Below are 15,539 nucleotides of genomic sequence, written 5' to 3' on the forward strand. Positions count from 1 at the left end.
GTGAATGAGATATCCCAGGAGAGTAGTCGCACAGGATGGGGTGAATGAGATATCCCAGGAGAGTAGTCGCACAGGATGGGATGAATGAGATATTCCAAGAGAATACTCACACAGGCTGGGGTGAATAAGATATCCCAAGCGAGTACTCACACAGGCTGGGGTGAATAAGATATCCTAAAATAGTACTCACACAGGCTGGGGTGAATAAGATATCCCAAGAGAGTACTCACACAGGCTGGGGTGAATAAGATATCCCAAGAGAGTACTCACACAGGCTGGGGTGAATAAAATATCCCAAGAGAGTACTCACACATGCTGGGGTGAATAAGATATCCTAAAATAGTACTCACACAGGCTAGGGTGAATGAGATATCCCAAAAGAGTTCCCACACAGGCTGGGGTGAATAAGATATGCCAAAAGAGTACTCACACAGGCTGGGGTGAATGAGATATTCCAAGAGAGAACTAACACAGACTGGGGCGACTGTGCTATCCCAAGAGAGTACTCACAGAGCCTGGGGTGAATGAGATATCCCAAGAGAGTACTCACACTGGCTGGTGTGACAGAGGTATACCAAGAGAGTACTCAAACAGGCTGGGGTGACAGAGGTATACCAAGAGAGTACTCGCACAGGCATGGGTGATTGAGCTAGTACTCTCTTGCGAGAGCTCAATCGCCCACACCTGTGTTAGTAATCTCTTGGGATAGCACCTCCTGCCTGCTCTTTACACTACACGTCAGTTGTTGCTAACATCTGCACTGCTTTGGTGCTCAATAGCCCCTCCTCCTAGTTTCAAACCCCAGCCACCTTTTTATCTTGCATGCAGCAAGAGTTTTGCTCTGTTAACCAGGCCCTAGTGGTCATATGAAATAATACAAGTATAGAAGCAGAAATAATGGAAAATCTGCCCCTTTCTTTACACATGCATATGCTTAATATACTAATGACATCAACATATGCCACCACACAGGTGATACTCCATACACCGTGAGATAAAGATACACAAAACAATGGCTGTACTGAGGGCTGAAGAGCCTGTCAATGACACACTCAGCAACTAGTGGCTGAGGGCGGCTGACCTCCTTCTTTGCATTGCTGGTTTACATTCTGCTAGAAAACTAGAGCTTCCTCAAGCCAGACCCACAACTGGAGAAGAGAGAGAAACAGGAGGGTGAAGGTCTTCACATGGACCTAAAAACACAGGTAAAATAAACATTAGCTATGCCAAAAGGCCTGTCTTGATATTTAATTAAATGTAGAGATTGATAACTTTGTTATATAGTGTTTCTTAATAGTGCAAAGCTTGTAATTGTAAGGTAGGATACAGTTGTAAAGTAGAAAGAGGGTAGAGAAAGAATGTTAGTAGAAATGTGTTTGATGTTGTTTTTAAAAGAAGTGTTGCATTGTCAGTATGTGAAGTTGACAGAACCGTAGTGTGATTTTTTGAAGTAGAGAGTAATTGTAGTGATAGGGTTGCGATGCTTGTTTTGGGTTATTGCAAAGTACATTGTGAGTGTTTGTAAAATGTGGTGTTCGATGCCTCTTATTTTATGTCATGCTGCAGCAATTCAGGTTTGTGTGATTGTAGGAAAGGTGAGGTTGTGAGAAAAATGTCACAGGTGTTTGTGTCAGACAGTTGAGGTTTAACTGTATAATTCAATTACATTTTGTATGCTACTAAGTAAATCTTCGTCCAACATTGATTCAAGTCATGGTCAGGTGTATAGCTTTCTAAGGCCAGCCGTGTTGCTCCTGGTCTACCTAGTGGACCGAGCCTGGTAATGTGATTTAAATGTTTTAGGGCGCCTTTAAACCAGACGCATGCTCTTGGAATGTGAGTGGCTTTTCAATATCCTCGAAGGGAATGTATTCTTCTGGTGGATAATCTTTTTTGTAGAAGTGAAACACATGTGTTATTGGATTTGCTTCAGGGAAGACTATTCATGAATAGAATACCTCTGTCTGGTGATATTCATATGCCTCTATCGGAAAAACTATCCTACCACCTCTCGATGTTAGGCCATTTCTTATAAGTTTTATTGTGATGGCTTTTCCTTAAATTTATAGGATTACATATAGCATCCTTGTCGGTTTCTTGGAAACCTGTATAGTCTAAAGCTTGTACGACGTCATCGGCTGTAGCTCCATTTGTCCTGGGATTGTTATCCCCTGTTAGGAACATTTTGTTGACTGAATGTTTGCAGAGCAAGTTTCAAGGAAACAAAGATAAGGTGCACAATATTTTAGAACACTGTATCCTTCAAAGTTGAAAAAATCAAAAAGCTAATACATAGGATTTTCGTCCTACTCAACTATGGCGGATATTATCCCTTTACCCACTCCAGACGTCTATTGGAGTATTAGGATAAAGGGGTCTCTGAGAAAAGCACGACTGAGTTACCTTCACCCTCCTGAGGCACAGCCGGGAGATAGCTATTGCGTATTTTGCACATTTCAATTTTAAAATACTTGTATATCTGTTTTAAAACTTGCCCATTACCTGCCTGTCTCCTGCCTGAAAGCATCCCCAGCAGCGGTTCCAGCGCTGAGAGGGAGAGCTCGCGGGAGTCTTGTCAGGCGCCATCGGCCACGCTGAATCGAGGGACACGCCCCCCCTCGAGGCCACGCCCCCTCTTCACTCGTATAAATAGAGCGCTGATCTGCGAGCGCGCTAGAATACCTTCACCCTCCTGAGGCACAGCCGGGAGATAGCTATTGCGTATTTTGCACATTTCAATTTTAAAATACTTGTATATCTGTTTTAAAACTTGCCCATTACCTGCCTGTCTCCTGCCTGAAAGCATCCCCAGCAGCGGTTCCAGCGCTGAGAGGGAGAGCTCGCGGGAGTCTTGTCAGGCGCCATCGGCCACGCTGAATCGAGGGACACGCCCCCCCTCGAGGCCACGCCCCCTCTTCACTCGTATAAATAGAGCGCTGATCTGCGAGCGCGCTAGAATACCTTCACCCTCCTGAGGCACAGCCGGGAGATAGCTATTGCGTATTTTGCACATTTCAATTTTAAAATACTTGTATATCTGTTTTAAAACTTGCCCATTACGTGCCTGTCTCCTGCCTGAAAGCATCCCCAGCAGCGGTTCCAGCGCTGAGAGGGAGAGCTCGCGGGAGTCTTGTCAGGCGCCATCAGCCACGCTGAATCGAGGGACACGCCCCCCTCGAGGCCACGCCCCCTCTTCACTCGTATAAATAGAGCGCTGATCTGCGAGCGCGCTAGAATACCTTCACCCTCCTGAGGCACAGCCGGGAGATAGCTATTGCGTATTTTGCACATTTTAATTTTAAAATACTTGTATATCTGTTTTAAAACTTGCCCATTACCTGCCTGTCTCCTGCCTGAAAGCATCCCCATCAGCGGTTCCAGCGCTGAGAGGGAGAGCTCGCGGGAGTCTTGTCAGGCGCCATCGGCCACGCTGAATCGAGGGACACGCCCCCCCTCGAGGCCACGCCCCCTCTTCACTCGTATAAATAGAGCGCTGATCTGCGATCGCGCTAGAATACCTTCACCCTCCTGAGGCACAGCCGGGAGATAGCTATTGCGTATTTTGCACATTTCAATTTTAAAATACTTGTATATCTGTTTTAAAACTTGCCCATTACCTGCCTGTCTCCTGCCTGAAAGCATCCCCAGCAGCGGTTCCAGCGCTGAGAGGGAGAGCTCGCGGGAGTCTTGTCAGGCGCCATCGGCCACGCTGAATCGAGGGACACCCCCCCCCTCGAGGCCACGCCCCCTCTTCACTCGTATAAATAGAGCGCTGATCTGCGAGCGCGCTAGAATACCTTCACCCTCCTGAGGCACAGCCGGGAGATAGCTATTGCGTATTTTGCACATTTCAATTTTAAAATACTTGTATATCTGTTTTAAAACTTGCCCATTACCTGCCTGTCTCCTGCCTGAAAGTATCCCCAGCAGCGGTTCCAGCGCTGAGAGGGAGAGCTCGCGGGAGTCTTGTCAGGCGCCATCGGCCACGCTGAATCGAGGGACACGCCCCCCTCGAGGCCACGCCCCCTCTTCACTCGTATAAATAGAGCGCTGATCTGCGAGCGCGCTAGAATACCTTCACCCTCCTGAGGCACAGCCGGGAGATAGCTATTGCGTATTTTGCACATTTCAATTTTAAAATACTTGTATATCTGTTTTAAAACTTGCCCATTACCTGCCTGTCTCCTGCCTGAAAGCATACCCAGCAGCGGTTCCAGCGCTGAGAGGGAGAGCTCGCGGGAGTCTTGTCAGGCGCCATCGGCCACGCTGAATCGAGGGACACGCCCCCCCTCGAGGCCACGCCCAATTTCACTCGTATAAATAGAGCGCTGATCTGCGAGCGCGCTAGAATACCTTCCCCCTCCTGAGGCACAGCCGGGAGATAGCTATTGCGTATTTTGCACACTTCAATTTTAAAATACTTGTATATCTGTTTTAAAACTTGCCCATTACCTGCCTGTCTCCTGCCTGAAAGCATCCCCAGCAGCGGTTCCAGCGCTGAGAGGGAGAGCTCGCGGGAGTCTTGTCAGGCGCCATCGGCCACGCTGAATCGAGGGACACGCCCACCCTCGAGGCCACGCCCCCTCTTCACTCGTATAAATAGAGCGCTGATCTGCGAGCGCGCTAGAATACCTTCACCCTCCTGAGGCACAGCCGGGAGATAGCTATTGCGTATTTTGCACATTTCAATTTTAAAATACTTGTATATCTGTTTTAAAACTTGCCCATTACCTGCCTGTCTCCTGCCTGAAAGCATCCCCAGCAGCGGTTCCAGCGCTGAGAGGGAGAGCTCGCGGGAGTCTTGTCAGGCGCCATCGGCCACGCTGAATCGAGGGACACGCCCCCCCTCGAGGCCACGCCCCCTCTTCACTCGTATAAATACAGCGCTGATCTGCGAGCGCGCTAGAATACCTTCACCCTCCTGAGGCACAGCCGGGAGATAGCTATTGCGTATTTTGCACATTTCAATTTTAAAATACTTGTATATCTGTTTTAAAACTTGCCCATTACCTGCCTGTCTCCTGCCTGAAAGTATCCCCAGCAGCGGTTCCAGCGCTGAGAGGGAGAGCTCGCGGGAGTCTTGTCAGGCGCCATCGGCCACGCTGAATCGAGGGACACGCCCCCCCTCGAGGCCACGCCCCCTCTTCACTCGTATAAATAGAGCGCTGATCTGCGAGCGCGCTAGAATACCTTCACCCTCCTGAGGCACAGCCGGGAGATAGCTATTGCGTATTTTGCACATTTCAATTTTAAAATACTTGTATATCTGTTTTAAAACTTGCCCATTACCTGCCTGTCTCCTGCCTGAAAGCATACCCAGCAGCGGTTCCAGCGCTGAGAGGGAGAGCTCGCGGGAGTCTTGTCAGGCGCCATCGGCCACGCTGAATCGAGGGACACGCCCCCCCTCGAGGCCACGCCCAATTTCACTCGTATAAATAGAGCGCTGATCTGCGAGCGCGCTAGAATACCTTCCCCCTCCTGAGGCACAGCCGGGAGATAGCTATTGCGTATTTTGCACATTTCAATTTTAAAATACTTGTATATCTGTTTTAAAACTTGCCCATTACCTGCCTGTCTCCTGCCTGAAAGCATCCCCAGCAGCGGTTCCAGCGCTGAGAGGGAGAGCTCGGGGGAGTCTTGTCAGGCGCCATCGGCCACGCTGAATCGAGGGACACGCCCACCCTCGAGGCCACGCCCCCTCTTCACTCGTATAAATAGAGTGCTGATCTGCGAGCGCGCTAGAATACCTTCACCCTCCTGAGGCACAGCCGGGAGATAGCTATTGCGTATTTTGCACATTTCAATTTTAAAATACTTGTATATCTGTTTTAAAACTTGCCCATTACCTGCCTGTCTCCTGCCTGAAAGCATCCCCAGCAGCGGTTCCAGCGCTGAGAGGGAGAGCTCGCGGGAGTCTTGTCAGGCGCCATCGGCCACGCTGAATCGAGGGACACGCCCCCCCTCTCGAGGCCACGCCCCCTCCCTGCCCCATAATATTGTGCATGCACCGGAGGCGCAGCGGACGAGCGCAGCGGGCGCGACGATTCCGCGCCGAAGGCGCGCATAAGGCAAGCTCGTCTGCGTTCGTCCGTGCCGAGTCCGGGCCTAGGGCCAGTCCCCCTGCATCCCAGCCCTCAGACCCTATATACTACAGTGCTGACACCCTCCACAGTCTCAGGGCACCCACCAGCAACTGCTGTCGACACAGCTATCAAGCTGACACTCTGCCGCCTGCCTGTCCCAAATGCCATATCCCCCTCAAACCCAAAATAACTACTGAACTGCTACACGACTTCCGCATGTTCTTATTGAACTGCCGCTCTCTCCCTAAACATAGGGCTGAAATTGCGCTTTTAATAGAGTAACACACACCAGACATATTGTTCCTAACAGAAACCTGGCTATCCCCTGACGCTGATCCAGCGGTCATAGACGCCCTCCCACCAGGTTTCCAAATCTCTCGACAAGACCGGCCAAAAGGGAGAGGAGGAGGCTTGGCGATAATTCATAAAGAACAGCTTCACTGCCGAGTGGTTCCCGAAACCATCCCGGACTGTGAAAGCCTTACCTTTAACATTGAACTCTCACCTAACAGATGCCTCTCCGGCACTCTTATCTACCACCCCCCCAGCCCCCCGAAGCAGTTCCACGTCAGTCTACCCTCAAGCGTGGCTGAACGTCTCAATATCACATCTAACTTCACCCTGCTAGGCGATTTTAATTTTCATTTCGACTCATCCTCAGATCACATAGCCGTGATCTTAGCAGATGATCTAGCAGCTCTGCAACTTACCCAACAGGTTATTTCTCCCACCCACGTTAAGGGTCATCTGCTGGACCCGGTTTTCAGCAACTGCCCTGATCTTCTAACCAGTCCACCTATCCCCCTGCCCTGGACGGACCATTTTCTGATCCCCATCAGCTGGACTGCGCTTAAACCCCCTGAACCAACACCTACCACGAGACTCATGAGAGCCTGGTCCCACCTAGCAGTTGATAATTGGACTAGCAAACTTGCTGAGAATCCACCCCTGATTAAAGACAACCCCGGCCTAGCAAACCAGGAATATGTTAACTGGATCACTCAATCTCTAGACGTCGCTCTTCCCAAAAAAAAAATCACGTTCAAACGCTCCCACAAAACTGCCCCGTGGTACACAGAGGATCTTAGGGACAAGAAACGACTCTGCAGGCAATCAGAAAGACGCTGGCGATCTGATTACTCCACAGACAACAAAACCCTTTATCGAGAAGCCATCAGTGAATATAAAACACTGGTAAAAGCGGCCCAGGCCACATACTTTTCTGAGAAAATTTTGCTTGCTAAATCTAAACCCAAGGAAATTTTCTAAATCATTAAAAAATTAACAAAACAGCCCCCTAGCTTGCAGGCGGAGAAGTCCACCACCCACTGCAATAATGTCGCCGAATTCTTTCATCAGAAAATAAGCTCCATCTACTCTGCCTTTCCCCCGAAAAACCCCACTTCCTCAGCCCCTCCTCTCTATCCCACAACCTCCCTCTCCAGTCAACACCTACCCATGCTGACTCACTTCCTTCCTTTGGATCTCGCTACCCTTGAACCCTTAGCACGGAAAGTAAAATCCGGATCCCCCGATGACCCAGCCCCGCCAGACATAATAATGGCAGCATCGCAGACCACCCTGCCCATCATAAGGGAGGTTTTAAATGCCTCCATCTCTTCTGGCACGGTCCTGACCGAATGGAAGAAGGCCATGGTCAGAGCCTTATTGAAAAAGCCTAATTTGGACTCTACTGACCTGAGTAACTATCGCCCCATATCCCTGCTCCCATGGGCAAGTAAGATCCTGGAGAAATATATAAATCAACAACTAATAACCTTCCTGGAAGATCACCACCTACTGGACCCCACCCAGACGGGCTTTAGACCGAAACATGGGACCGAGACCGCCCTCCTCATGGTTACAGAGGAAGCTAGAAAAATCCTGCATCAAGGAGGATCAGTGGCAGTGATCCTCCTTGATCTCAGCGCGGCCTTCGATACTGTTAGCCATGACACCCTGCTGCACCGTATGTCCCATGTCGGGATTAAGGACAAAGCCTGGTCTTGGTTCCAGTCCTTCTTAGAGGATAGATCCTTCCGCATGTTTGAAGGCGAGTCTGTGTCCACCAGCAGACCATTGAAATGCGGAGTCCCCCAGGGCTCATCTCTAAGCCCTGCACTTTTTAACCTGTACATGAGGCCGCTGGCTGATGTCGTCCGCCCATTTGGGATTAAGATCATCTCCTATGCGGACGACACGCAGCTGGTGGTCTCCCTGACGCAGGAAGCCAACCCATCTGCACTGGGCGGGCTTAGAGAGTGCCTAGAGGAAGTGAAGACCTGGATGTCCCTATCGTCTTTAAAACTGAATGGGGACAAAACCGAGCTGATGCTCCTAGGCCCCCCAGACCTCAGCATCCCCGCCTCCCTGTGGCCGCCCAGTCTGGGTCCCCCGCCAACTCCCAAAAACAGTATCAAGAGTCTCGGAGTTTGGCTGGACAGATCCCTGTCCTTTAACGTACAAGCCACAAAACTCTCAGCCACATGCTTTGGCATCATGAGGATGCTAAAAAAATTCTCCCTCTCCTCCCCTTGGAAGCCAAACAAGCAGCCGTACAAGGTCTAATTCAGTCACGCCTTGATTTTAACAATGTACTCTACCTTGGCGCCCCTGAATCCACTCTGAGAAGGCTTCAGATAGTCCAGAACTGCGCAGCACGTATTCTACTCGACCACCCCCGCAGACAGTCAGTGAGCGCCGGATTGGTAACCCTCCACTGGCTACCGGTGCGCCAGAGAGTTATGTTTAAAGCTATGTGCATAGCACACCAGGCCTTCTGGAACACTGGCCACAGGATTACGCGGGACCTAATTACCCACTACACGCCCAACAGAAGCCTACGCTCTAGTCAGACTTTCCGTGCAATGGCTCCCAGAATAAAAAGATCCAGATCCGGAGGCAGGACGTCTTCCTATAATGCCGCCAGGGCCTGGAACGCCCTTCCGCTGCACCTCAGAGCCAACCCCAATCTCACGGCTTTCCGCAAACAGCTGAAAACCTTTTTATTTCATCCAGTCTAATTAACTCCCACTTCTCCCCCCTCCTGGGCCATTGTGTGGGGCCATGGTATTCCTAGCGCTTGGACGTCTCCGGGCAGCAATTCGCGCTCTACAAATGCACATCCAATCCAATCCAATCCAGTTACATTTGTATCTAGCGTTAAATTAGTGCCTTACCAAATGTTGGGCTCCATGTAGTGTAGTTCCTATATTCCCAATAGGCTCTGCGCATTGGAATATTATACCCTATAGATATGACATTGGACTGAGGTCAGTATGTCTCTATCGAATATTCTAAACTTAATAGTGAGTGCCAGCTAGCTCAGAGGTCACTAGAAACTTTCTTGAATATACAAGAAGGGATTAGTTCCTGACAACCGCATAAACATGACAACTTTGTTTCCCTAGGACTAGAACAAATACCTTCTGAGTTGTGGAAACAATAGATAACTATTTTACTCAGTCAATCATGAATGCTTAGTTTCCACAGAGTTACAGAGAAAATAGAGAGACGGGCGTTACAATAAAAAGGGTTTATTGAACAGTCTTCTTTCTCATGCAAGAGAGGTGAACTGCTACAATCGTTAGACAGAATGCAAAGTATAATGCGTACAGCGTGAACAGTAATATGAAATAATAATGTAATAGCATTGTATGGTTTCTAGCCATATAAAAATACATACATAAATTACACAGGCAAAAAATACTCAACTGGTGCTTGTAAAATATGCCTAACCCAATGTACCTAACCTAGGTCTAGAGGGAAGAAGTAAGTATGGTCTTTAGCACAGGTTTAGTTTTGCCAAAAATTTGCCAAAGGTTTCTCTAGGTTCTAATCAACTCCATACCTTAGAATGAAGGAGGTTTGGTATCTCTGTCTCGGACTCGATTTCCCAACACCCCGCAAGGGGAGTCAGAAACACTGGAGCTGGAATCTCAGCAGAGGAGGACAGCTTCCGATCTGTGCGTCAGCTGGAGAGTCGGCTTCCTTTGGCACTTGCTGTAGCGAGCTGCGTCGGGCAAGTAAGTAGTCGAACTGTACCGAACCACACCGTGCTTTGCAATAGCAAGTGAAGGTATATTTATACCTTCAAGGTGTTTAGGAATACCACCTTTGACGTAAAGTCGGGTATGTGAACGTCATGAATGAACCCCTAAGGAATAGATGTTCATGCATAATAAATGAGTTCCTGGAGAAATCAATATCCAGGCTAGGGGAAGTCACTTCTGCTTAAGAGTCTGGTTTTCCAAGAAATCGTTGTGACGTTTGGTGAACGGATGGAAGTAGCCATGCCTGTATTTGGGTAGCATGGGCCACGCCTAAATAAGGGCTTGATTTATATGCCTATATAAGGGCAACACAAATTGTACTTATATAAAGGTATGAATCGGGAAAATTCATTCGGAATCTAAAACGCTATACAACACTGCAAGGTGAAGGCCTTCGCCTGGGGAGTGTCCAAGGTTGCTCCTAAAAAAGTTCTGACTCTTGAGGGAATTTTTCCGAGACTTTGGAAGGTTGATGGAGAGACCCAAGTACTGGAAGAGAGAGAGTCATCTCTGAGTATGATTGTTTGCCACTACCAAGGATTTCGCTTTTATGAGACAATCGATTAAAATCCCTACCTGTCGTAGGCGAGCCGCCACAGATGCCAGGATCTTGATGAGCACTTGGGGCCCTGAATGAAGGCCGAATGGTAAAACTCGGAATTTATAATCCAAGATAGCCACTCTGAAGCATAATACATTCCTGTGCTCGGGGAATATGGGGAAATGAAAATAAGCGCCCTGAAGGTCTAAGGTAGTTATGTAATCTTCTTAATTTACTAATTGAAGGACCTCGTGAAAAGATAACATATGAAAGGTTTGCTTACTCAGGAATTTGTTGAGGCAACCAAGGTCCAAGATGGGACGCCATTCTCCTGATTTCTTTCTTATGAGGAAAAACCTTCAATAAATTCTGTTCCTCGCAGTACACCCAGTACCACTTCGATAGCTCTTTTGTGCAACATTATCTTTATCTGAGACAACAGTTTGTTTAGATGAGAGGGAGGAGGACCTAGGGGTGGCTATATCTAAAACCCATCTTTCTGTTGTTATTGTTGACCATTCGGGAGGAATAAGGGAATTCTTCCACCAAGTTTGCTAGGATAGGTGGGAACTGTGGCTGGCACTGGGGGTTTGTCACTGTTTCATAGTGTTCTCTCTGCCTCTAAAGGCAGTCTTGCCTCTATAGTGCTTGTAGGAACCTGCAGGAGGTTGCTTGTAGGACTGCTGTTGTTGTGATGATGATGAATATCGAGATTGACCTTGATACGGTTGGTACTGTTTGTATTGATTTTAACCTCCCCGAAAGGAGGACGAGCCATGTCCTCTGGCTCCACAAAAAGGCTGCCTCTTGAACTGCATTGTGCCTAGAGCCTTTGCAGTATCTGTATCCTTTTTAAAAGTTTGTAGTGCTTCGTCAATGTGGTGTCCAAATAAGAGTTCAACATCCTAAGGCATATCGATGATTTGTGTCGTAAAGAAGTAGCTCTTAACCAGCCCCGTCATATCAGGATCCCCACCCCAGCCGATCGACGGAAACCTGTTGATGAAACATCCACAGCGCAGTCAATAATCACAGCAGAGATCCTTTCTCCCTCCTGAAGAATTCTCTTTGCCTCAGCATTCGAGTCCTCCGCAACCTTTCAATAAAAGGCATAATGTCTGACCATATTTGGCGGTCGTACCTGCTCAGAATAGCAAGAGAGTTGGCCGCTCTAACAGTGGTTGCTGCCATGGTAGAGAGTTTTTTTCCAATAGAATCAAGACGTCTTCCGTCTCTATCAGGATGAGCAGACTGGTAGAAGCAGGATTTCTGGCATGACGTTGAGCAGCTTGTGAATCTACCGAATCCGGCTTAGGTTGTCCTATAAAGCAGGCAAACGAGTTGTCCAGCGCCTTAAACTTTTTCTCCAAATTAGGTAAGACTGCTGGAATTGAGGCTGGTGTTCATATTACATTTAGGACTTCCTCCTATATAAAATCCTCTATGGGTATTGAGTGAATCTGTCTTTTGGTCTGTTCCTTAAAATCGTAAAGAAAACAATCAGCTTGTTTTGTTACCATGGGAAACTGAAGCCTTTTTCCCGCTCTCTCCATAAGAGTATGAAAACCCCCTATATCTTCGGGTGGCAAATCTACCAGAGGTAGGGTGGAAGGAGAGGGTGTTTGTATTTGGTAGCCGTCCCACTCGTTAAGCAGTGATACCTCGTCCAGTTTGCCCTCCTCTCTCTCTTCATCAGTGGTATGATGCTTCTGATCTTCGTTGACGGAGCTTCTTTTTGAGGAGACGGAACCATCTCTGGTAGTGACCTAGATGTTGGTTTTTATTTTAGAGGCTGTAGAAGGAGTAAAGGGCACAGATTGGCCCTTGTGATAAGCTGAATCCTTTTTAGAAGAAGAGGAAGAAGAAAAAGGCTGGTCATAAGATTTTAAAGTGTGGTGATGTTTCTTCAGCACCGTAACAGCTTTAGGGGGCACCAACTCTGCCTCACATGCCCTCTTTTCAAAAGCAGTAGTTTTGAGGGAAGTATCACTGTCCTCAACAGACAGAGGATTGTCCTTAGTTTTTAACTTCTGTAGCCACAGAAGACATCCTTCTCTATTTCTCAGAGTCTTTTGAGAGAAAGTTCTGTACATTTTACAGTCTCTCACCTGATGATCAGGGTGAAGGCAGTAGGTACACTTCTTTTGGGGATCACCCGAATGAAGTCTGAGTTTCCCACAAGAGTCACAATGCCTGAAAAGAGGTCTCTTTGAAGAAGACATGCTGATCTGAAGATGAGAGAAAATGTTGTAGGCCAAAGAGAAAGTACTGAGCAGAGCTCAGGGAGACTCACTTCATACGACTTGCAGTAGAAAATCTGAGGAGAGGGTTCTATGGGGTGCTGTTGTCTGACTGGCTGGAGTTTGGACCATTCCTAATGACTAGGATGAGATATTAAAGTGAATGTTTTTTCTCTATTAACTTTAATGCTTTTTATGTACCGTGGGACTCGCACTTCGACGATGGGGAATGATTCAAGCATGTGAATCTATGAAAGATACCCCAGTACTCGAGAACTGCGCCATAGCTTTGAAAATATAGCACCGTTCTGCACTTCATGCAGTGCAGAGCAGCAACCTCACTTGCCGCGCTGCGCCGCACTGCGCTGCGTTGCGTGAAATGTTAATACAAATGTCCCTGTTTCTCGGAGACTGTGCAGTATTACAAACTTGGTACAAAGAGGCGGAGCGCAGTCACTGTGCCCACAGGAGTGCCCTTGGAAGGGGGAGTAGGAATCCTAGGGACCTCTAGGCACCCCCCGCACAGTGAATCCTGCGTCTTCCAGAAAGCCCGCCCTGTGGACAGCACCTTTCAAGGGACAGTACGCACACAGGCACCTAGGATCTAGATTGTCATTGATTCTGGTTGTTTTTCAGATTCTTATGATCTTGTCTACAGCTCTACACCCTTCATTGGGGCAGATTCACACGTTTTACAAATTCTCAACACTTTCCAACAGTACTCCTGGAAATGTTTTGTCAATTTTGAATTACGACCGCGGAAAGGGATTTCAGCATGAGTAATTGTACAGAGCATACAATTCTGGATAGAAATATCACCTGGCATGGGACCAGTGGGTCTCGCTTTAATTTTCTTTTATTATTTATATTTATATGGCGCACAAATCATCCCCAAGGGGATCTCTAGGTGCCTAGGAGACAAACAGACCACTATGTAGGAATCCTTTTAAAGCATTGGTTTCCCCTTGGAAAAGCCCCTTCACCCCACCAGTTTTGGAGGCTTTCCCTACCCCTTACCGGACAAGAGCAAACCATCTTCTAATTTAACGTTCAAAGGTCAGGATTCTGTCCAACAGAATGGAGGAGCACAATCCATCCGCCGTCCTGATAGACTCCTGTCTGTCAGATTCAGAGATGACCCCCGGCCAGCAGTCCAGCGTCACAGCCTTTCCATTCAAGGTCACACGGGTGATGGAAAGCTGCTGTTGGACTGAACCGCTGTCCACAAACGTTAAAATTAATTTGTTTTTCAAAAACAAACTCCAAAAGTGGGAGTTTGTTTTTGAAAACCCCAAAACTAAAGACCCCCACGCCTTGGGAGTTTTCTCGCAGAGTGTGGGGGACATTATTGTTTTCTTCTGTTCCTCACTGCCAGGTTGGGAAAACACAGGGGGCATTACTCTGCCCCCCTTGATGGTGCAGCCAGTCTAATGCCCGCCCTCTGATGCCCCATGCCCAGGGGGCCATCACAAGAAAGTGTCTGTCAATGGAGGCAACAGATGCTCCGCCCACAGCAAACCTCTGGCCGCACTTCTGTGCATTAGGCGCGAGGAAGGGGAGATGGGCTATGATAGAGGCGGTGTGTATATATCTGAGCACGAGTACTGGCGCAGCTCGACTTACTTATCTGTGATTATCACCAACAAATGTTTCACTTCAGTTTTAAAAAGCAGAGGAAGGCAGCTACATCCAGAAATACAGAATTGTGCATCTTGTGATGGATAAGAAAGGCTAAACTAGCCTAAGTCCATGTTACTGCTCTACTTGAGGGTGGAAAGTGCTGAAGAAGTGCTTGGTTATTGTAATTGGTAGACAGTTAGGGCCTGCAGTTTGGACTGGAAATGAAATTCACCCCATCCTTCCTCACGTGATCTCTCCTCTTTGTTTTCTCTCCCTCCTCTCTCTCTCTCCCTCTCTCTGTTTCTTTCTCTCCCTCTCTCCCTCCCTCTCTATCTCCCTCCCTCTCCCCCCTCTCCCTCCTCTCCACCTCTCCCTCTCTCTCTCTCCCTCCCTCTCTCCCTCTCTCTCTCCCTCCCTCCTCTCCGTCCCTCTCTCCCTCCTCTCTCTCTCTCTCTCTCTCTCTCTCCCTCTCTCTCTCTTCCCCCCTCTTTCCCTCTCTCCCCCCTCTCCACCTCTCCCTCTCTCCCCACTCTCCACCTCTCTCCCTCCTCTCTCCCTCCCTCTCTCCCTCTCTCCCTCCTCTCCACCTCTCCTCTCTCCCTCCCTCTCTCCTCTCTCTGTCTCCCTTCCTCTCCCCCTCTCGCCCTCCCTCCCTCCCTCCCTCCCTCCCTCTCTCTCTCCCTCCTCTCTCCCTCTCTTTGTCTCCCTCCCTCTCTGTCTCCCTCCTCTCTCTCCCTCCCTCTCTGTCTCCCTCCCTCTCTGTCTCCCTCCCTCTCCCTCCCTCCTCTCCACCTCCCCTCTCTCCCTCTCTCCCTCTCTGTCTCCCTCCCTCTCTCCCTCCTCTCCCCCCTCTCTCCTCCCTCTCTCCCTCTCTCCCCCCCCCTCTCTCTCTCCCTCTCTCTCTCTTCCCCCCTCTTTCCCTCTCTCCCCCCTCTCCACCTCTCCCTCTCTCCCCACTCTCCACCTCTCCTCTCTCCCTCTCTCCCTCCTCTCTCCCTCCCTC

The 15,539-nt window shown here is 48.7% G+C and overlaps 1 protein-coding gene across 19 annotated transcripts in view; it reads left to right on the forward strand.

Moving 5' to 3' along the window:
* Positions 1 to 15,539, forward strand: part of LOC144821568 (E3 ubiquitin-protein ligase TRIM39-like) — a 1,056,022-nt gene that overhangs the window by 994,973 nt on the left and 45,510 nt on the right. The window lies entirely within an intron of this gene.

The sequence above is a fragment of the Lissotriton helveticus genome, chromosome 2_2 (genome assembly GCF_964261635.1).
Source record: "Lissotriton helveticus chromosome 2_2, aLisHel1.1, whole genome shotgun sequence".
Classification (NCBI taxonomy): domain Eukaryota; kingdom Metazoa; phylum Chordata; class Amphibia; order Caudata; family Salamandridae; genus Lissotriton; species Lissotriton helveticus.